Here is a 23451-nt window from a genome sequence, read left to right on the forward strand (position 1 = left end):
ACTTTCATGTGAGAAATAATATAATTTTCCTAAGTTACGAAATTTCTTGGTTTTATTAGACTAAATTAAAATCTTTAGGGTTAGATTAAATCTTTCTGTGACGGCCCCACCTCCCCCTAGGGCGTACCCCAGGGTTCGGCGGGTCGCCTGCCCAGCTCTCGCCGGGACTCAGTCGTTCACTACATTCCTCAACAGATTATAATATAAATCTCAAATATACATCAAATTCTCCAAGAATTACATATCACAAATGCAGCGGAAACAATTCCCAACTATACATAAAATGATTCCAAATGCAATTGTACAAAATATAGGCCATCCATTCACGTGAATAAGCACAACAAGTCCTTCCTTCGTCTTGAGCCCTGTGGAGGGGAATAAAATATTTTTGGGGTGAGCTAGAAGCTCAGCGAGTAACCAGGAAAATCAGTAATCAAATATATTTCACAATATTGCATTTCGATCCTTTCGATGATGTCATGATTCAAAAAACAAATGTCCGTTTATTGCTCTCGTGAGCCAGTGAAATCATAGTACTTGAACACCCAACGCTCAAATCGATCATTTAACATTAACATTAACATTAAGAGGGAGCCCCTTTTTGAGCTCCGGAGCCATTTGCTCCAAGTAAACAGAGGTGGAAACGTTGGTGTCCAGCACAAGACTTCCCAAGAACTCATTGAAGCCAAAATCATATCATGAATTCACATGCAAGCACACATGAGATGCAGTCGAGTAAATAATGCAAGAAACATTTCATAAGAAGCTTTAACAATAGTTTGGGGTCACTCACCTCCACGGCTCAGGAACCAACCATCATACATCATTGCCTTGCTCAAATCCAAGTCTTAGATCACAAACTCAATGCAATCAAGTCCTTTCAAAGTTCGGACAGCACTTCCCCTAAATTTGCTTACTTTTCCAGCCATCATGGCTTCATTATTTCTTCAGCCAGTCCCAAAGGTACACACACAACAACAAGTTCCTCCAATAGCCATTCAGCAAGCTCCAAGTAGTACTAGTACAAGTCAAGCTAGGGAAAAGTCCGGAAATGAAAGTTAAGCTCAAAACCAGAAAAACAGTTTTGACGTCATTTTGCGGTAATGGTACCAAAGGCGCTACGATTGTCGGATGAAGGTGCAAGATACACCGTTTCGAAACTAAGAGATAGGGCTACAATATTACAGAAGATCACTCAACCCAGTTTCGAGTGTAACAAGGTCAAAAATGCAAGAAACTATACCAGAATGACAAAAACATATTCACAGAACGCATTCTAGCGGAAACATCATAAATCAGGCTATCCAAGTCCAAATCCAGAAATTCCAAAACCAGCTGAAAGCTAAGAAACAGGGCTACAATACATCAGAAGACCTCAACAACCAATTCCAAAGCATTCCCAACCAAAATTACCCATTACAGAAGCAATTCCCAAATTCGGGTAAAACCAGGGCAGCAAGGGTAATTCCATCTTTTCTCAAGCTACGCAACTCTGATTGACCTGAACTTTTGCAGGCACCTCTAAAATATCATTCCATACAACTTTCATGAAAACCACTCAGTCTAGTTCTCACCCTAACTAGGTCATATTTACCAAAACAACCCCAGATTTTCTAGTTCGAAGCTCACTGTGGCAGTCCTGATTCATTCAGTCATAACTCAGCACACACAACTCCAAATCAGGTAATTCCAAAGCCATTTAAAAACTAAGATACAAGGCTAGAATTCGTAAGAAGACATCAACAACCAAATCAGTAGTATTCCCAGTCAAACTAATCAATTACCAAAGCTGATTTCCAGGTTCGGACAGAAACAGGGCAGCAGGGGTATTTTGGTCTTTTCACAGGCTACCGAACTTGGATTGAGCTGAAATTTTGTAGGCAACTATAAAACCTCATTCTCTACAACTTTCATGTTTTGTGCTAAGGCCAATTCTGAAATATCAAGAAAGGTGATGGCTTAGGGATTTTTCTTCCAAAACAACTCCACCAATAGCTTCAATCTTCCTTAGCTAGCAAGTTTTATGGAGTGATTTGCAATTTAATCGGTTAGAACTCAAGATTGGAGGAAGAAATTGAGGTGCAAGATGCTGGATTTTCTCTCTCTTTCTCTCAAAATTTCGTCCATCATGCTTACAAGAAGAAGAAATGATGAAAACAAAAGGTTTGGTCAAGATAAGAAGAAGAAATCATGGTCTTAGTCAAAGGTCCAACTTGCAATGGGTTTGTGACACTTGACCCTTCTAGTATTTTCTTTAATCCTTTGGCTTCCAATGGTTACATCATATAACCACCCTCTAATCATTTCCTAGCACCTTGTAAAATAATAACACTTAGCACACAATTCACTTAGTCACCAAAATTATATCACACTAGCAGGTCCCACGTCCGGTATAAGCTCTTAATTTCTCAAAAACTAATTGATACTAGAAAAATCATTTTAAAACTATCTTTGCTCATAAACTTTATCAGGGGAATTTTCTAATCAAGAAAATGTAGAAAAGGCGGGCGATTTAAAAAAATAAACCCTAGAAAATTAGAAAATTTCCGGGTTCTCAAACTCATTTTTTTTCGGGACGTCACAAACTCCCCTCCTTAAAAGAATGTCGTCCTCGACATTCCACTTGTACTAATCAAGTCGAGATATCCTACAAGAATCACTAATATTACAAACCAAACCCACAGTCCGGCATCCTAAACTTCAAGCCTAGGATACACTACAGAGATCTGAAGCCTAAGCTCTGATACCAACTGTGACGGCCCCACCTCCCCCTAAGGCGTACCCCAGGGTTCGGCGGGTCGCCTGCCCAGCTCTCGCCGGGACTCAGTCGTTCACTACATTCCTCAACAGATTATAATATAAATCTCAAATATACATCAAATTCTCCAAGAATTACATATCACAAATGCAGCGGAAACAATTCCCAACTATACATAAAATGATTCCAAATGCAATTGTACAAAATATAGGCCATCCATTCACGTGAATAAGCACAACAAGTCCTTCCTTCGTCTTGAGCCCTGTGGAGGGGAATAAAATATTTTTGGGGTGAGCTAGAAGCTCAGCGAGTAACCAGGAAAATCAGTAATCAAATATATTTCACAATATTGCATTTCGATCCTTTCGATGATGTCATGATTCAAAAAACAAATGTCCGTTTATTGCTCTCGTGAGCCAGTGAAATCATAGTACTTGAACACCCAACGCTCAAATCGATCATTTAACATTAACATTAACATTAAGAGGGAGCCCCTTTTTGAGCTCCGGAGCCATTTGCTCCAAGTAAACAGAGGTGGAAACGTTGGTGTCCAGCACAAGACTTCCCAAGAACTCATTGAAGCCAAAATCATATCATGAATTCACATGCAAGCACACATGAGATGCAGTCGAGTAAATAATGCAAGAAACATTTCATAAAAAGCTTTAACAATAGTTTGGGGTCACTCACCTCCACGGCTCAGGAACCAACCATCATACATCATTGCCTTGCTCAAATCCAAGTCTTAGATCACAAACTCAATGCAATCAAGTCCTTTCAAAGTTCGGACAGCACTTCCCCTAAATTTGCTTACTTTTCCAGCCATCATGGCTTCATTATTTCTTCAGCCAGTCCCAAAGGTACACACACAACAACAAGTTCCTCCAATAGCCATTCAGCAAGCTCCAAGTAGTACTAGTACAAGTCAAGCTAGGGAAAAGTCCGGAAATGAAAGTTAAGCTCAAAACCAGAAAAACAGTTTTGACGTCATTTTGCGGTAATGGTACCAAAGGCGCTACGATTGTCGGATGAAGGTGCAAGATACACCGTTTCGAAACTAAGAGATAGGGCTACAATATTACAGAAGATCACTCAACCCAGTTTCGAGTGTAACAAGGTCAAAAATGCAAGAAACTATACCAGAATGACAAAAACATATTCACAGAACGCATTCTAGCGGAAACATCATAAATCAGGCTATCCAAGTCCAAATCCAGAAATTCCAAAACCAGCTGAAAGCTAAGAAACAGGGCTACAATACATCAGAAGACCTCAACAACCAATTCCAAAGCATTCCCAACCAAAATTACCCATTACAGAAGCAATTCCCAAATTCGGGTAAAACCAGGGCAGCAAGGGTAATTCCATCTTTTCTCAAGCTACGCAACTCTGATTGACCTGAAATTTTGCAGGCACCTCTAAAATATCATTCCATACAACTTTCATGAAAACCACTCAGTCTAGTTCTCACCCTAACTAGGTCATATTTACCAAAACAACCCCAGATTTTCTAGTTCGAAGCTCACTGTGGCAGTCCTGATTCATTCAGTCATAACTCAGCACACACAACTCCAAATCAGGTAATTCCAAAGCCATTTAAAAACTAAGATACAAGGCTAGAATTCGTAAGAAGACATCAACAACCAAATCAGTAGTATTCCCAGTCAAACTAATCAATTACCAAAGCTGATTTCCAGGTTCGGACAGAAACAGGGCAGCAGGGGTATTTTGGTCTTTTCACAGGCTACCGAACTTGGATTGAGCTGAAATTTTGTAGGCAACTATAAAACCTCATTCTCTACAACTTTTATGTTTTGTGCTAAGGCCAATTCGGCCTCTAACTATGATGAACAGTGTCAGGCAGAATTGGGGAAATTGAAAACCCTAATCTGGAAATTTTTGCATTCAAGTGCTAATCTTCCACTAAAACATCTCATTAGCCATCACAAGTCATTAATTTAACAAAATCAAGATCAAAGAAAGGATGGTTAGACATGATACCTTGAAATATCAAGAAAGGTGATGGCTTAGGGATTTTTCTTCCAAAACAACTCCACCAATAGCTTCAATCTTCCTTAGCTAGCAAGTTTTATGGAGTGATTTGCAATTTAATCGGTTAGAACTCAAGATTGGAGGAAGAAATTGAGGTGCAAGATGCTGGATTTTCTCTCTCTTTCTCTCAAAATTTCGTCCATCATGCTTACAAGAAGAAGAAATGATGAAAACAAAAGGTTTGGTCAAGATAAGAAGAAGAAATCATGGTCTTAGTCAAAGGTCCAACTTGCAATGGGTTTGTGACACTTGACCCTTCTAGTATTTTCTTTAATCCTTTGGCTTCCAATGGTTACATCATATAACCACCCTCTAATCATTTCCTAGCACCTTGTAAAATAATAACACTTAGCACACAATTCACTTAGTCACCAAAATTATATCACACTAGCAGGTCCCACGTCCGGTATAAGCTCTTAATTTCTCAAAAACTAATTGATACTAGAAAAATCATTTTAAAACTATCTTTGCTCATAAACTTTATCTGGGGAATTTTTCTAATCAAGAAAATGTAGAAAAGACGGGCGATTAAAAAAAATAAACCCTAGAAAATTAGAAAATTTCCGAGTTCTCAAACTCATTTTTTTTTTCGGGACGTCACACTTTCGCCTTAACATAAAATGTTAGAATACTTAATTCCTTTATGCTAAATTAATGATACTTGAGTCGATAGCTTTACTATCTTAAAATAAATCATTTAAGTTCCTATGGTTAATTCCAATTAGTTGCTAATGTTAAATGTTAATAAGAATTTCCGCGTTAAGATGAAAACCAATGAATTTTAGATAAATATGATTCTAATATACTAAACATACTTAAGGCGTGAAAATTCGATAAATATATCCTTATCTTTCTTTGTTTTCACAATAAGTGCGTAAAAATAATTTTTATGTGCAAATTGACACCCTGGGATTTAATTATTATTTCACTTAACTTTATATTACTAAATCGATAAATTTCGAGTTAGACTAACTCCACTTCTTGAGAAATAATAATTGAAAATTCTAATAACTAATTTAATCGCTAAATAATATAGGAATTACTAGGAACCTTAATATTAAAGTTTAATCGAGAATTATTCGATAAAAATGGTTTAGGTATATTAGGGTATAATTAGGCGTTCAAATCACACTTGGGGATAATTTTTAGAATTAAGTTGGATTTGAGAAATTAAGTTGAGGTTAGGGAGCAAAGTGAAAAGACTAAAATGCCCTAACATTTCCATGCAAACCAAACGAAACCTCTGACAACAATTTTAATCACCGCAACTATCGGCCAATCACATTTTCTCCAATTCGATACGCAACCGATTCGCACACACGCAACCTCTGCTCCAAAACCGTAAACCATTCTTTCTTCCTTCTCCAAAACCGCGGCACCATATTTTCTACTTCATTCCTATATCACAAACCACTACCGCAACTCCATTCCATTTCCTCTGCAACAATTCACTCAGACCACACTCCACCTTCACCTCGTTAACATCGACTGAGATAGTGAGGGAGAGACTGAGCCGCACTCTGCAATCCGAGAGGGAAGAAAAGAATCCGCGAGCTGCAAATTTTTCCTGCTCTGTCCGTGAGCTGGAGAGAAGAAAGGGGAGCAGCATTGCGTGAGCTCCACCCCTTGTCGCACTCTTCACCTTCCACCAACCACAACCATCTTCACCGCAACACCATACTAGCTACAATCAGTTTCCAGCAGCAACTACTGCAACAAAAATCTGCTGCGTGCGTGAGAGCCGAGGGGAAGGAAAATTTTTCAGATTTCCTGTGCGAAGGCTTAGCTTACTGTGAGGTAATTTCTGGACCATTTTAGGATTGGTCGGAGGTAGATTGAGCCATCTAGGGGCATGCATGTATTGTTTGTGTCCGGATGAGGAAATCAAAGAAAAGGAAAATCTGATTTTTGATGGAAATAGTTTTGCCGAGAAGCCGAAACAAAAATGCAGCTTTAATCTTGTTTCTTTGGAGTAATCTGAGCTTTTAAATGTTGTTAACTAACTAAGAACTAGGTGATTAAGTCTTGCCTGAAGTTAGTTAGTTCGGATTAAGCTAGAAAAGAAGAGATGAAACAGAATCGGCTTGCCTGCAAGCTCATCCGAGAGTGGCCGAACAACTTGCTGGTTGATTGATGAATTTTTGGTAACAACCGAGCTGAATCTGGACTGGAAATGCTAGCTAATTAGTTCAGTAGTTGTGCATGTGAGATTTAAGTGCCAAATACAAGGTTTTAACCGAAGGAAAATTTTGTTTATGACTGAGTAAATGCTGGAAAATTTACGTGACTTGCCAAGGGAGTGAAACCAGAATTTGCAGTTGTTTCTGGAATTTTTTTTCATTAGCAAACAATGTTTAGAAATGCATGAAATATATGTGTCTTAAGTCTTGTAAGATATTCAGTTGTAAAGTACTTGATCCGTTGGATAAATTGACCAAAAATGGTGAAACATAGCTGCTGCAATTTTTTTTTCCAGCTTAGCCGATGGTGGCTCTTTTGAGTTTTAATGGAAACTTGGTGAGTGGGCTCTATGAATTCCCACAATGACTTGGATGATCTGATTAGCTAGTCAAGTATTTGCTTGTCGGATTTGAGTACTTAATATCATGTATTAGCCGAGTAAAAAGTTGGTTTTATGACCAATTAGCTGCTGGAAATTCTGTTTAGCCGATGACAGATTTATTGTGGTGGAATTATTTGCCAAAATTACATGTTATTTGTTTTATTTCATGTCGGAAAATTTTGATGGTGGGCTCTATGAACTCCCACCCTTGGATTGATGATGGATATAATGCTAGTTTAGTGTTTAAATGGGTAGATTAATGATACCTAGCTAGTCTAGACTCCAAGAGATGCATAGTTCAAAAATGTTCAGATTTGCCCTGTTTTAATCGCAACCCTTTTTGCAAAATTTTGAGGGTTTCATGACTTGTATATCATGTTGATATGTTTAATATATGGTGTACAAAGTTTCATTGAAAAATATTGAGGTTTGGTTGGTCAAATAAATCGATTTAACAAAGCTAGTAAATCTGGAACTATTTCCGAAATGCTCTGACCAGCTTTCGTATTTCGGCCATAATTTTGAACTCCGATGTCAAAATCGAGTTCCGTCAGTGGCATTTGAAACTAGACATTCAAACCTTTCCGATGATATAAAATTTACATTCTGGTTCCATGTATGTGAGCCAAACCAACTATTTTAAGTTGGCTATTCTGTTTCTCTGTTTTACAAGAACAAAATGCTGAGGCTGCAACTTTTGACTCGAATTCGAGCTAGTTGTGTGCCGAATTTCAAAATAATTTCTTCTGTGAAATTATAGCTCTATGAATGTGTTTTCCAACGCCTTAAATCATGCCAAATTCCGAGTTAATTTGAGAGATCTGTGATCAAAATATGAAACCTGCTCTGCCCTTGAAAACCCTGATTTTTTTAGACAGATTTGATACAAGGTTTGGCAAAGACTTGCTAACTGAATATTTTGATGCTAAACACTTACCAAATGTACCATGACCGTTCTTTAAGTTTTGCCTAAACAAATGAACCAGGTTTGGAGGAATCTTTCTTTGACCAAATGTCTGAAATGGAAAAACAAAAGGTTCAAGGCAGTTTTGTCTTAGTATTTGCAAAATTTAGGTGTTTGATTGACCACCATTCCGAAGTTATTTTTCCATGAAATTTGGTAGAGGAACAACCCTTATATGGTAGTATTATACTGCTAATTATGGTGTTATTCTGAGGCCATTTCATGGGTCAAATAAATTACCAAAGTTCATGACTCGAGTTTGAAAAACCCATGTTTCACAAGGGAATTTTAGTAACTTTGAGCTACCGTATCTTGGTGCTCAAAACCCCGTTTCTCATTCCATTTATTTTGTTATACTCTTGGATTACAACACTAATAGATTTAAAAATTTCAAAAGCTAGTTCCAAACAAGTGAATTTTGCCGAATTTTCAAAGTTGGCCAAAAACCAACTTAAATCTGCCTTATGAACCAAAACAGTAACTTTGAGCCCATTTTTGACTATCTTCCATTTAGAATCATGGAAAAGTGTATTCTAAGAACTTTTAGTACTTTCAAAGAGGTTTCCAATAGTACCAAGTTTTCCAATTTTGGGCTTGTAGAGAGTAAGATATGATGTTTCAAAGATTACTTGTTAAATCTGGAATTTTCTAACTTAAAGGAAACTAAGGGGTTTCGAACTCTTCATTTCTGTCAATATCATTTGATTGTTTTACATTTGAATCCAGAGATGGAAATCAGATTTGTCTTGTGTTTTAAAACCCCACTTTTGAACCTCGAGTTACACGAATTCTAGGCTCGTCTCTGCGTTAATTTCTTAGATTGCACTAGCGTACAATCTTCATCGAAAACTAGAGAATTCGTAGCGATATTTAGTGGTACTTGAATTATTGTTTGCTCAGGCAATCGAGGAGATCTCCAAGAGGAACTCGGAGCGGACGCCTAAAACGCTTGTTTGAGACCTATTGCGCTTGTTTGACTAGGTGAGTGTTCCATATAGGAATACGTAATGGAATAAGTCTAGAACATGCTCATTTCAAGATTTCTAAGTGTTAAGTACTATGTGTTAAATATCTACCATACCCATGCTTGAAAATGCTCGAATAACATGACTTGGTATGCTATGGTTGCATACGTCGTTGGAGTGAATCTCCTCGACTCTCACATGGAAAAAAATGGGATAAGGGCCAATAATGGTCTATTAATATGGCAAATGCCTGCCAAATAACCGTCATTACTCAACCGTTAACCGCCAACCGTTAACTGTTAACCGTGAACCGTTTACCAAACCACATGACTACCTGATTACCTGACTATTTGCTCACATGATTTCTAATCTATATGATTATTCGATATCCGTGAATTACATGCTCCCATGAAATCAACTTGTATTGCTTACGTGCTTACGTGCTAAGTATCCACTTGATTACTTGATTATCATGAATTACATGTTATATGAAGTTGTCCATCATTGTTAGGCGAGTGTGTACTTTACCTCACTCGACCTATTCAAATGATGAATTTTACTTTTTGTCGAATTACTTGGTTACCTGTGCATGTTGTAAGCTATAAGCTGAACTTGGGCCCTGCCTCGGTTACTGACCTACTCGAGCCAGGATTGGGCTCGGTCGGGTAGGTTGGAACCCTGAACAACCGTTTCGGTATACTCGAGTACTACCACTAGAGGGATAAGGTGATGGTCAGTCAATCGAAGGAGTTACCGATCGGAGTTATAAGGACGGGAAGTGGACCGAGTACTGTATCCTTTTGTGCTTGCTTTGCTATTAATAATGTTATTGCTCTCCTAGTTGACATTTCTCGGGTAAGACTCCTCATGATCATTAATCTCTGAGATGAAGCAATCCTTGTAATGTTCTTCTAGTCAGACGAGCCACTAATTGTTTGACTAAAAATTCATGAAAATATATTTATATGGTCATTCATTCCAAAAATACGTTAGTGATTTTAGATAATTTATGAGTTGTACTCATAGTAAAGTTACCAGCAAAAGTACTACTACTACATGTGTTTTCAAAGTAGCAATTACCCGAGTAATGATTATTACCTCATGATAACCTGCCATTGTGTAACCTCGAACCATGCATAAGACATGCACAACTTTCTTGATTTGTTTGAACTGTTAGAGTGTCTTGGAACCTCGCTGGGCTGTGTAGCTCATTCCACGTTGTAATTTTCTTTTACAGGATTTGAGACCAAAGGTGCTCGGAAGTAGTACTAGATTGTTTACTTTCATGAATGTAATTCGAGTTAAACATTGTAGTTTTGCCTTAGGTTGCCACTTGAAGCTGAAAAAGTGTAAACCCTGGATTTGTATGTGGCTTGTATGAATTTGTTACTTGGCTTGTAAGGATATATTTGAATTGATGTTTTGATTCTTGGGTTGTATTCGGGAAGGTATTTTAAGAATCGACGTTGGCTATCTTAAGGCACTGTTATCTCTGAAGTTAATGTGTTTCTAGAAACCGGCTTATTTGGAGGGAAACGATGTTGTAATAGATTAGGTTATACTTCGGAAGGATTTTTGTTAGCTTGCTTGCGTGAGTCCTGGCGAGAGCTAGGCAGACGGCCCGCCAACCCTCTGGTTCGCCTTAGGGGAAAGTGGGGTCGCCACAGGTGGTATCAGAGCTTAGGCTCTAGATCTTTGTAGTGTATCTTAGGCTTTAAGCATAAGATGCCGGACTGTGGAGTTTGACTGTTTAGTAAGTGGAATGTGATCTTAATACTTGATGATTGATTGAGTAATATTGAAGTGTTTGTTTTTAAGTGGGTTTACACACTAGGGTTTCTTATATTGTAAGAAACTGAAGAGAATTGTGTGAGAATTGATTTGAAAAGTGATAGTTGAGTTTCTTGAACATTGGTACTAGCTGATATCTATAAGATCGAATTTGACTGGGTAAATTGTAAGATTCGAGGTATCCTCTAGGCTTGTAATCTTCGTAAGTATATGTATGAAATTGAATGTGAATCTTAGATTGATTGCTTGATTGAGACATTTTGTGAAATTTTCTTTGAGGAATGGTGGCGATTGAGTTGATTTGCATCTGGAGATGGCCAGTCCTAGTGCGAATTGACTTGGTTCCCACTTGACGCTTAAGTGAGCCAGTTGTACATATTCCCTGAGTTTGAAAATGGTACTTGAGGCTTTAACTAGAAATCCCAAGGTTGGTTATTCTTGGAGATGAATGCACTTTAGTTATTGGCTGGCTTGCTAAAGATTTTTAAACTTTGGATAAATGACCTTTGATTTCAACTTGTATTATGACTTGATTAGCTCTAATTTTGTAATGGTATGCAACCTAATTGAGACTAGTTTAACTTCTATGTTAACTGTTAATGTGCTATTTGTGAAAATGCCATCTGTGGATATAGTTTTATTGCTCATTTTGAAAATTGTTAAATATACGTGTGCATAGATAATTTTTAGTTTAGTGAGCCATTTGCACATATTTGTATAGATTAGTTGTGAGAATGGAAGCTAGGAGACGACGAAAGGGACGTCAACCTAGACAACCCCGAAATGAAAGAGTAGATAATGGATCTGATATTGACCAAAATGCCGAGCCCAGTGCTGGGAGAGGAAATGACCAAATGGGACAAGTTCTAACCCGCATGACGGATATACTAGAGCTCTTAGTAGCTCAACAAGGTCAAGGTGTTGGACAGGGAAACCAAGAAATAGGGGAGGAACTAGACCTCGCCCTCCTTATCACCCAAGACCCACTTTACCCATCAACCAGAACAACTATCAATGAACCACTGGCACCCAAGACCCGGCCCGATATAGAACTTTTACCAATCTAGGTCGGCCCCTTGATCAACTATATGAGCAGCTCAAGGCTGCAAGGAAAATTGGTACAATACCTCCTAAAGTCTATACTAAAGGAGTTCCTCCTGGTTATGATCCTCAATCTTTTTGTGCCTATCATTCTGGAGCTCCTGGACATTCTACTATCAATTGTTGGGTACTTAAACATAAAATCCAAGGCATGATCGAGGCTGGGGAAATAGTGCTAAGGGAAAAGGGTGAACAAGGACCAAGTATAAGTACAAACCCCTTTCCCAAATACAAGGACACCTTGGAGGCATCCACCTCCAATGACGAAATTTGAAAAGCTTGAAGGAACCTTACACAATTTGGATGGCCGAGTATCTTCCCTCTCGAAGGGAATTTCGGTAAATCTAGGGGTTGTTATTTACTAAAGTTCACAAAAACTATTTCTTACATATATGAATAGTTTAATGAAAGCATCTTTTGCAATTGAGTTTTTGTCTTGTTTCCGCTTTGATTTGGAGTTTCATGAAATGCACAGTTTGTTTTATTTATTTGATTATTGTCCTGATTTTTAATTCTTTTAAGATGACAAAAAATGAAATTATTTGACCCTTTGAATATCACTGTTCTGGAATTCGATGAAGCCGCACATTGAAAAATCCCTTCATTAAAAAATCCCTGCGTTGAAAATCCCTTCATTGAAAAAGCCTTCATTGAGAAACTCATACATTGAAAAATCTCTCCATTGAGAAATCCCTTCATGAAGAAAACCCTTCATCGAGAAATCCCTTCATTAAGAAAATCCCTTCCTTGCCAAGTTCGAAGCTGATTGGTTAAAGTAGCGTCACCAACGATTGATTTTGATGGATGAAAAGCAGCTGAATGCCATGTGCTATGGCCAGTGTTACCACAACGCATGGCCTGTGTTCATAACAAAAGGTCCGCCACCGGTCCTTTAGAAAAGGAGGACAAAGAGTTAAAGCGAGTTTTACCAATGCAAGATGAAGTCAAAGATGAATTTGGTCTAAACTGGTAAGGCCATTTGTCATTCAAAAAGGTGCTACCGAGTGGAGCACTTATCCTTGAAGAGATGGATGGACAAATATTCCCTCAACCTATCAACTCAGACATGTGTAAGAAGTTTTTATTTTTGATTATGCAAATTTCTTTTGGAAATCATGCAAGGGGCGAAACAAAAGTCAGGTCATCTTCCTTTCCAAACAAAACATTTCATCCCTCGTCATCCCCTTTGAGCTATCAGAACAATAATTTTTGTTTGGCAGCCCCTGAGAATTGCAAACCCCACACTGGGGCAAATTTATTTTGAGAAAAGATGATCAAGAGGAAAAAGAAGAAAGAAAACCCCACACTGGGGCAAATTTATTTTGAGATGAGATGGTCAAAAGAAAAAAAGAAAAAAAAAAAACCCCACACTGGGGCAAATTTAGTTTTCAAAAGGAAATGTAAAAGTGAGAAAATGCAATGAAAAATGCGAAGAGACAAATCCAATCAAACTGGGGCAAATGTTTCTCGGTTTCATTCAAAAATTGGAGATAATCTCAAAATGATGCAATCTCAGGTTATTTCACACCTCTCTCAAAAATTTGCTTTCAAGCCTTAACTTTTCTTGAAAACACCCCACCTGACCTCATTACAGAAACCCAAAGTCCTGGCTTTCGTTACTTGCCGTATTTCTATTAAGAAATTCGTTAATCAACTGGCAAGTGATGTCCATAATGCCTTCACCTAAACTTATAAGGGAAGCGCATTTTACTAATGCCAGCAATCTTCAACTCACATTCTTGAGTCGATCACGGCCAAGTTTTTCCATCGTTCTTTAAGTGAAAACCAGAAAGTGCACCTTTGAAAAAAAAAAGGGAGAGAGAACAGCAAAACAAAAACAAAAAGGTAGGGGCAACCTTGGTGAAAACCCGGAAGGGCGCTAAGGTAGGTTTTGCAATAAGCAAGCACGAGGAGGAATAGCTGGTGACTTGGCTCATTTGGATTTCTCTTCGTTTTGAGATACTTCCGTCAATATTGAATTCCAGGACAAAGATATCCAGAGATTCGAATATGACATCCGTTGGCCAAAAATTGTATTACTTTGTAAAAATATTCTTTTGCAAATACCTTTTTTTTATGGAGCTCAGTTTTCCTCGATTGCCTGTATTCATGACATTTTGTAGATTTAAGCACAGTTGTTTATGTTTACATTCTTTTACCTATTCATTTCTGCATGACATGTGAAATTACTTTTTCTTAATCATCGAATTTTGGTGAGTAACAACCCCATGGTTTATACCAAGCATACTTGGGTTCAGTCATCTTTCGGAAATGGTTGAGATTCAGCAAAGCCGGCTACGCAAGTTTCACAACATGGCAAAGTGCATACCAAGTCAGCCTGGAAAAATGCCCCAGCAAGAAGATTGACGCAGGTCGCACAAATACTCGTGTTTACACACTTCTTGAAGGCAGGATTGATCGGATGGTGGTGGCACTGTTTGACATTCTAATTATCTGTTTGCAGGTTTAAATTACAAAAATACACACTGGGGCAATTAATTTTTCTAAGTCAAAGATGGTTTCCCTCATTAGAATTTTTAAAATTTTACACAAAGACATTTTGCAAAAGTCTTTTCATATTTCATTTGGGACCGGGTTTTATCCCGCCAACCTCGGCAGGACCGGGTTTTATCCCGCTGACCGTTTATACTTCATTTGGGGCCGGGTTTTATCTCGCCAACCTCGGCAGGACCGGGTTTTATCCCGCTGACCGTTTATACTTCATTTGGGACCGGATTTTATCCCGCCAACCTCGGCAGGACCGGGTATAATCCCGCTGGCCGCTTTTATCAAATTCTGACCGGGTTTCATCCCGCCAACCTCGGCAGGACCGGGTTTTATCCCGCTGACCGTTCATATCACATTGGGGCCGGGTTTTATCCCGCCAACTTTGGCAGGACCGGATTTTATCCCGCTGACCATTTATATCTCGGCAGGACCGGATTTTTTCCCGCTGACCGTTCATACCTCGACAGGACCGGATTTTATCCCGCCAACCTCGGCAGGACCGGGTTTTATCCCGCTGACCGTTCATATCACATTGGGGCCGGGTTTTATCCCGCCAACTTCGGCAGGACCGGATTTTATCCCGCTGACCATTTATATCTCGGCAGGACCGGGTTTTATCCCGCTGACCGTTCATACCTCGGCTGGACCGGGTTTTATCCCGCTAACCGTTTATACTTTATTTGGGGCTGACTTTTATCCCGCCAACCTCGGCAGGACCGAGTTTTATCCCGCTGACCGTTTATACTTTATTTGGGACCGGGTTTCATCCTCGGCAGGACTGGGTATAATCCCGCTGGCCGCTTTTATCAAATTTTGATCGGGTTTCATCCCGCCAACCGTTCATATCACATTGGGGCCGAGTTTTATCCCGCCAACCTCGGCAGGACCGGGTTTTATCCCGCTGACCGCTTATACCTCGGTAGGACCGGGTATAATCCCGCTGGCCGCTTTTATCAAATTCTGACCGGGTTTCATCCCGCCAACCTCGGCAAGACTAGGTTTAATCCCACTGACCAATTCAACACACTGTGGCAAATCTTTGGAGAATTTTTTGAGCAAGTCTTATGCAGTTTTTTCATACATACCCGCATTTCATTTGCATCGCCACTAGCCGTGGGTCAGTCCCACTAGTGAGCATTTCACGTTTTAATTTCTTGTTCGGGTCAGTCCCGTTTTAAATTCTGTTCGGGTCAGTCCCGTTTTAAATTTCTTGTTCGGGTCAGTCCCGTTTTAAATTCTTGTTCGGGCCAGTCCCGTTTTAAATTCTTGTTCGGGTCAGTCCTGTTTTAAATTCCTATTCTGGTCAGTCCCGTTTTAAAATTTCTTGTTCGGGTCAGTCCCGTTTTAAATTTCTTGATTCAGATCAGTCCATTATAAACTTCTCGTCCGAATCTGTCCCATCAAAAGGGGTCAGTCCCCACCGTTCGAGTCGTTCGCAGCCAGATAACACAGGTAAGTATTTGGTGTCTACTTCTTTGTCTCAAGTTTTTTCAAAATTCAGACAAAGAGGGGCAAACTGTAGACACCAAAATTTTAGTGTAATTTCATTTACTATTTATTTTTTAGTTTTTATTTGTCGTGTTAGTTTTATTCACTTTTTAGTTTTTAATTTTTTTAGTTTTTATTTTATTATTTTATTTTTAAGCTTTAGCATAGAATTTCTCGAAAAAAAGGAAAAGCATTCAAAAATTATGCTTTAGTTGTTTTGATTTAAATCCAATGTTTTCTTGGGGAAAATATGAAAAATGAAAAAAGGGGGAAACCCGATAGCGGATTTTTGGGCTATTTAAAAAAAATGAAGGAAAAAGAAAGAAAAATTAGCATTTCATTTTTATCTTTTTATGCCTAGTTCCGCTCATTTTAATTTTTCTTAATTAGTTATTTTTCTTAATTAGTTATTTATATGTTGTTAAATTATTATTAAAAAAAAAAAGGACGTTGTGTTTCAGCCGCAGCAGAAGAAAAGTGCAGCTGCGTTTCTTGGTTTTCTTTAGCTCCCTTCGATCAATGATAGTACAGTCCACCTGGCTTAGCCTAGAAATCCCAATGGTGAAGTATCAAGAACCATCAGATGGTTTCCCAAAAATGCAGTCGGCTTCATCCAACCATTGCTGAGAGGGTTTTAGTTTTCTGAGGCTATATAAAAGAAAGGGGATGACGGCTGAAAAGGTGGAGAAAAAAAAGGAGAGTAAAGGGAGTGACGGCCGAAAATCTGGAGGAGAGAAAAGAAAGAAAACAGCGACAGAGTAGAGAGTTTTTGGGGAGAGAGGGGCTGGAGTGGAGCAAAAGAAAAGAAGAAGTAAAAAAACGCAACCGAGAGCAAGAGGGAAGATTGAAAGGACGGCTGGGAAAGTTTTGAGGGAGAAAGAGGCTACGGGTAAGGGGAGCCCGAAAGGGAGAACTTCAAGGGAAATAGCAGGAAAGAAAAGGAAAGGGGGTTAAAAAGAAAAGATTTCTCTGGCTGAGAGTGACGTGAGTTTGAGAGAGGGAAGACAGGAGAACTGTGAGTGAAGGAGGAAGACGAAGCCTGGTGTTGCTTCCTTGGTGAGCCTAGATATCACCGCAGCGGCTGGCCTCCTGAGAAGCGGTCATCGTTCACCACGCCTTGCAGCCCGGATCGTCGACAAAGAGAGGCCACTGTAAGCCATTCTCCCCTCTAAACCTTGAGTTTTAAGTGCTGATTCCTTAAGCTTTCCAAGCATGTATATGCGTGATTGGAACTTTACAAACTCAAATCTGTGAGTTCCACGTCGCCTTGCTTTTGCCTTTAGCGTCAAAGCTGTCGTCTTTTATGGTTGCTGTTACCTTGCACGTTCAGTGGGGAAAAGTTTGAGGCCCATTTGGTGTTTGTTCATAGATTGAAATTTAATATCAAGATGCTAGCTTTGAAAAGAAAGGATATTTGCATGGCCTGTCCATTTGAATTGTTGAATGCATCTTGAAGAAAAGTCTCCTGTTTCGTTTTTATTGTCTGGGTTGGTTCGAATGTTGGAGCATTTGTCTTGGTTGTTGTTGGAACTTTTTGTTTGGACTGAAATCTGGGATTTGTTGCTCAGTTCATATACCACATGCATGCCCAAGCCAAAATTCTGGTATTCAGCCTGTGTTGATGAAATGATAAGAGAGTTTTTGTTCTTCCTTTTCTGCATTTTTTCCAGAATTTTCGTATGATATCTTTCCAAGTTTCTGGTCATTTGATTGTGATCATCATGTAGTTTGTTGCTCAGTAAAGTTGTGATATTGAAATGAGGAATATCTAATCAAAGCTATGCGTTTGAATCAAAAATCTGGTTTGCATGATGAAAATGAAAAGAAATGCCGTGGCTGGAATCTGCTGAATGCATGAGCTTCTTTGTGTCTTTGCATCAGTTTTCTTCTATATTTGGGTTTGTTTGAATTTTGAAATTGTGTGTTATAATGCTTAGATTAGCTTTGAATGTTTGGTTGAAAGATTTTTTATCAAAATTAGTGTTGAGGTTGATATCCTTGCAAGAAAAAAAAATTTGCAGCAAGCTTTGAAACAAAATGGAAGCATGTTTCATTGTTATAGTTGCAGAAGTTTAATACTTCCGTAAGCTTTTGCATGGGTTTTGCATGGAAAAATCTTTCCAAAATTGCCTTTTAACTCCCTCAAGTTTCCCCTTATGCCACTATGACCCGGAAAATTGGGACAATTAATCGATTGGGTCCCTGTAATTTTGCAGCAATGCTACAAGGACTAATTTGAGTTATAATTTCTTGCAAATAGGTCTTAGAATAATTGAATTTTGAGCCATTACTTGACCTTTTCTTTGCCCTTGGATCCTTGAAGTTCTTAAAAATAAGCTTGAGTGTTTGGTTAATGTTCGCAATTGAGTCCTTGGTAGTCTCAATTTTTCAACTCGATTGCTTGTTTGCTTTCATTAATTACCATGTTTTGTTTAGGTAGTACTTAATGCATGAATTTGTGAACTTTGTGTCTAAATGAGCTTGTGTTTTTCTATCTTCGTTAATTTCCCTAAATAAATTGGTTACTTGACATTTCCTTGCTCTTGGACCTTTAAAGTTCCTAAAATGTTTCATTTGGACTTGATTGTTTGATTAAGGGTTGCTATTGGATCTTTAGTCAGTTTTGCTATTTTAGAATTTTGATCAATGACTCACTTTTGCTTAGAATTCATGCATTATTTGATCATTTCTAAGTTGCAAAGTGAGGAAGGATTCGATGTTTGATGGATTCCGATTGTCTTATTTACATTTTATCATTAAATTGGTGCATTAATCCTTTGCTTTGGATGGTTTTAGCCCAAGTTATCCCGTTCTTTGGTGACTTTAGCCCAATTTAAGTCTTGTCCACTTTATTAGCACCACAAAAGGGGGAGGTATAATTTCTTTTATCCTTTTTTTTTGTCTCTCCTATGTGATCCAACGTGCTAAGTGAATTGCATGTCTACGTTGCTTTCCTTGCCTTTCCTTGATTCCTTTCGTTTATTTCATTTACTCTTGCTTTTTGTTAAGTTATTCTTTTATGGGGTACGTGTACACCTCTTGGCTTGTAATAGATAGGGCTTGGCGAGCATTCTTGTCCATTTTTCCCCTTCCCCTTTTGTTTTAGTTAGCAAATGTAATAGGTTCATTAGCTTGGTTATTCGCTTTTGTTGCTATGTGTTAATTTGCTTTATTAGGTTCTTCCATCTAGTCGAGCATGCTAAGTGTTATGTGCTATGTGTTTATAGGTGATTGGCCTGTCTACTCGCTTTCCATAGCCATGGATGAATGTACGTCACCACACTAGTCCAACGCTAGTTGTGGCCCGTTGCTCGTTTCCACTAGTCCAACGCTAGTAGGAATTCATAGAAAGGGCTAGTCCAACGCTAGACCCAATAGGCCGTTCCTTCTCGATAGAACGTACTTGCATGTTTTACTACATTCCATGCATTTTTCTTAGTTTTCTATCATTTGGCATGCTCCTCCAATCTTTCCCCCTCATTTTAGGTTTTGCATCCTCATGCTAGGTATAGGGTACTTTTGCTTGAGGGTCCCCTTTCGATAAGGGAAACGAGCGAGTTTGGCTACAAAATAGCCTTAGCACGCTAGTTCTTCCTTCTAATCCAAGGGAAAATCAAAGTCGTAAAGTTAGGAGTCCTTCCCGTGCTCGACTTGATGCATTCCCTTAGGGTCATACACTTGCATTCTTTTTATATCACCTCCTCACTCTCAATCCACATTTTCTCACCACTCTCTTTCTATCATTTATTTATTTTCTACCTCACAAATGACACTCAAATTTCATTTATATGTATCTACTATCATATTTTCATCCATTTGCACACAAACACTTTTATTTTCTCACATTTGCACACTTACATTCATACTTGAGTCTTCATTTGCATCATTCGCGACCTCTATGAGGACCTTCCTTATTGGCCACCACAACTCATGTGGTTGGGACCAAAAAGCCTCATAAGAGACATTTTAGATTTAGAATTGTATTTTTCTTTCCTTTTCATATTCATTAGTCACATCCAACATGCAACGCATATTTTGGGTAGAAGAATTAGAAAAAGTAGGGCTAAGTCACGCAACTAGTTTTGGCTAGTGTAGGGGAGTGCCTTAGGTTTTGCCTTTGCCTTTTCCCTTATCAAATGTGACCCCCGATCCCTTTTTTTGGTTACGTAGACCTAAAAGTTCTTTTAAAAAGGGTTTGTTTTCTTTTCTTTCCAAAACAAAAATCATTTTTGGGTGACTTGGTACACCCTAACTCTATACCAAGTGGCGACTCCATTTTCCATTCAAAAACCCTTTTTGAACTTTGTTTGGCCAAACCGTCGCATTTCACAATCCCACGGCCTTTTATTTTCACTTTCACACACGTTCACATACATATCGCACACATTCACACACCTATATTCAAAAGTGGGGCGCGACAAAAGCATTTTTATGAATGCAGGGGAGGGGGAAACAAAAGAAAAATACCCCGAGTTAGTAGGTAAGACTATAAAATCGGCATGCATGTCCTATAGGGGAGCCCTTTTATGTCAAGGGTAGGCCTAGCATGAAAATGCAATCCTCTAGGGTAGGCACTATACAATACCTGATGAATCCGATCAACTGATTGAGTGAAAAAATGATTCGAAAAATTTGGCCAATTCGAGTGAGAAGAGACATTTTTCTTAAAAATGAGGACAAAGTCCGAATGGATTGCTTGTTTTGATCGACGCATGATGTGCAAAAGAACCTGCTCTTGAAAGGGTTGCAATGTCTCGACTGATTTATTCAATGATTATTCAATGAACCTTAGACTTAAACCCTAAAAGGGAATAAGCAGGTCAAATGGATAGGATGAAATTGATGATTTATTCAAAATTGACTAGATTACCTTAAAAAGGGTAAAATGGTCAAATGTATTGAATGAAATTTGATTATTTATTCAAAAATCGACTAGATCACCCTAAAAAAGGTAAATTGGTCAAATGAATTGATTGAAATTGATGGTTTATTCAAAAATCGACCAGATCACCGAAAAAGGGTAAATTGGTCAAATGAATTGAGTGAAATTGATGATTTATTCAAAAATCGACCAGATCACCCAAAAAGGGTAAATTGGTCAAATGAATTGAATGAAATTGATGGTTTATTCAAAAATGGGTTGAATTGTCCACCCATTAGTAATTTTCAAAAATTCATTGCGATGCATTAGTCTATGAGCCTCCTAAAATCAAGATTTGGCCTCAATATATTTATCGTCTCAACAATGAGAAATCATTTGTAAATTAGTTCGAGTTATTGTCCTTTACGCAAGGGATGTTTACCAATTATGTTAAAACGGCCAAAAGATGATTGTTAGATGCTCATGTTCCAAAGTTTGCTCTATGAAAATGATCGGATCCTACCTTACTTTGTGCACTGCCCCTTTGGATGGTACAAAATGTAAACGTGCAAGTCTCATTGGATTATATATGCGGGACACAGGGCAGTTTATTCCTAACACGGGATCCCCTGAATGGCATTCCCTTTAAGGTAGATGCATGATGCCAGTTTATTAAAGCAATAAAATATGCAATTTAAATGAAAACGTGACCTAAGGCACCCTTTATATGCTAGGGTAGGCCTAAAATGATATGCCATTATTAATTTACGAATGCATATACCAGAATTTCTAAACATGCAATAGCCTGCCTATAAGGGTAGGTCCTAAAAGAGGATCATGCCATACCTCTCATTTCCTAACGTTTGTGAATGCAAAAGACAAGAGACAAGGAAACGTCTGTTCAACACATAATCACATAACACGTTGGACAATTAGATGATATAAAAAGCAACAAAGATAAATAAGGAAAGAGGGGTAGGATCCCTCCTCTCGTGCCTAGTGTCCTTAATAGGGTAGGGTCGACTCTACCCTAGGCAATTATAATATGGATGCATGAGATTTGGCTCACTAATGCATCTAGACTCGATAAGGCTTCGGCTCCCAAGCTTTCAGACCTAAAGGCGAAGGGTCATCTGTGATGGCCCCACCACCCCCTAGGGCGTACCCCAGGGTTCGGCGGGTCGCCTGTCCAACTCTCGTCGGGACTCACTCAAACACTACAGTCCTCAAATGAATTTCAAGATAAATCTCAGATATTACATCCAATTCACATCACGAGTACCAGAAAGTAAAACCTAGAAAAGCTGAGAACTATAACCACCACAACAAATATATACATCTTACTAGTCAACCTAAAACAAGTACAAGTTCACTCGTCTATAATCGAAACCCTAAACACCTTCCCGAGCGATCCCCGCGTCGGCCCCCTGCTAAGGAAAACAAAAGGAAAGGGGTAAGCTATATGCTTAGTAAGTAAACAGGGGTAAAAACGTAAATTTCACATGTAGATAAGCAATTATTTCACAAAATGCCAAGTCAAGTGCAAAAGTAACAATACAAAGGATGGATACAGGTTGGCTCCAAAGCCAAGTCGTTTGCCATGCGTGACCTCCTGCCGACACTCCGTCGACCACAAATAAGGTCCGTAGAACTCCACTTGTACACCCACCGAACACCTTATCACCCTCACTGGCCAGTCACCTCACAAACTTACCCGGGCGAACGAAATCACAAACTTGAGCTTGAGTCAAAAGCTCGGGTCACAAACTTGGTCCACATACTCGGTGAACCGGATTCACAAACTTGGTGACCTCAAACCAAGTTGGACTGACTTCGACCAAGCCCTAACCGGCTCGAATAGTCCATCTAGGTATTGAGATCGGGCCCCAAACTCACAAACTTCACAAAATTATTCAAAAATCATCCCGAGCCACAAGCTCAAGGGTTTTAATTCCAAAATTGCTCATATACACAAGCCATGTACAAATATGTGCGCAAATTTAAGGTTTAGGTCGAGTGCGATAAAGTACACCCTCGCCTAAGTACCCTCTTCATATATATCGAAACACATAAGCAACTAACATACAAGAGCGGCCAGAATACTCACCCAAAATACAAAAGTAGTACAAAAGCGGAAATCACTTCGTGTGTTGGCTAGTAGTGGGCCCCACCGGTTCCGCCTAACTCACCACGGTCTGAAATAAAGATTTTATCACATTATATCACAAACGGCTACTAACAGACCCAAAACAGGTAAAACGGCAAAAGCCGACACACGTAAGTATGGAAACGGCAAAATTGGCACATGCAAGTGCGCGGAACGGCAAAAGGAAACGGCCAAATCTGCCATCTCAAACCGTTTTGATCAAAGATTAGGCTAGGAATGTCGGATCAAAGTGA

The 23451-nt window shown here is 38.9% G+C and overlaps 1 long non-coding RNA gene across 1 annotated transcript; it reads right to left on the reverse strand.

Moving 5' to 3' along the window:
* Positions 1-22282: 22282 nt before the first annotated feature.
* Positions 22283-23251, reverse strand: LOC140016060 (uncharacterized). Its single transcript, XR_011822395.1, has 2 exons — positions 23159-23251; positions 22283-22481 (listed from the first exon to the last, which is right to left on the reverse strand). It is a non-coding gene; the product is annotated as an uncharacterized lncRNA (long non-coding RNA).
* Between the last annotated feature and the right edge of the window lie 200 nt (positions 23252-23451).

Source organism: Coffea arabica, chromosome 10c, assembly GCF_036785885.1.
Source record: "Coffea arabica cultivar ET-39 chromosome 10c, Coffea Arabica ET-39 HiFi, whole genome shotgun sequence".
NCBI lineage: Eukaryota > Viridiplantae > Streptophyta > Magnoliopsida > Gentianales > Rubiaceae > Coffea > Coffea arabica.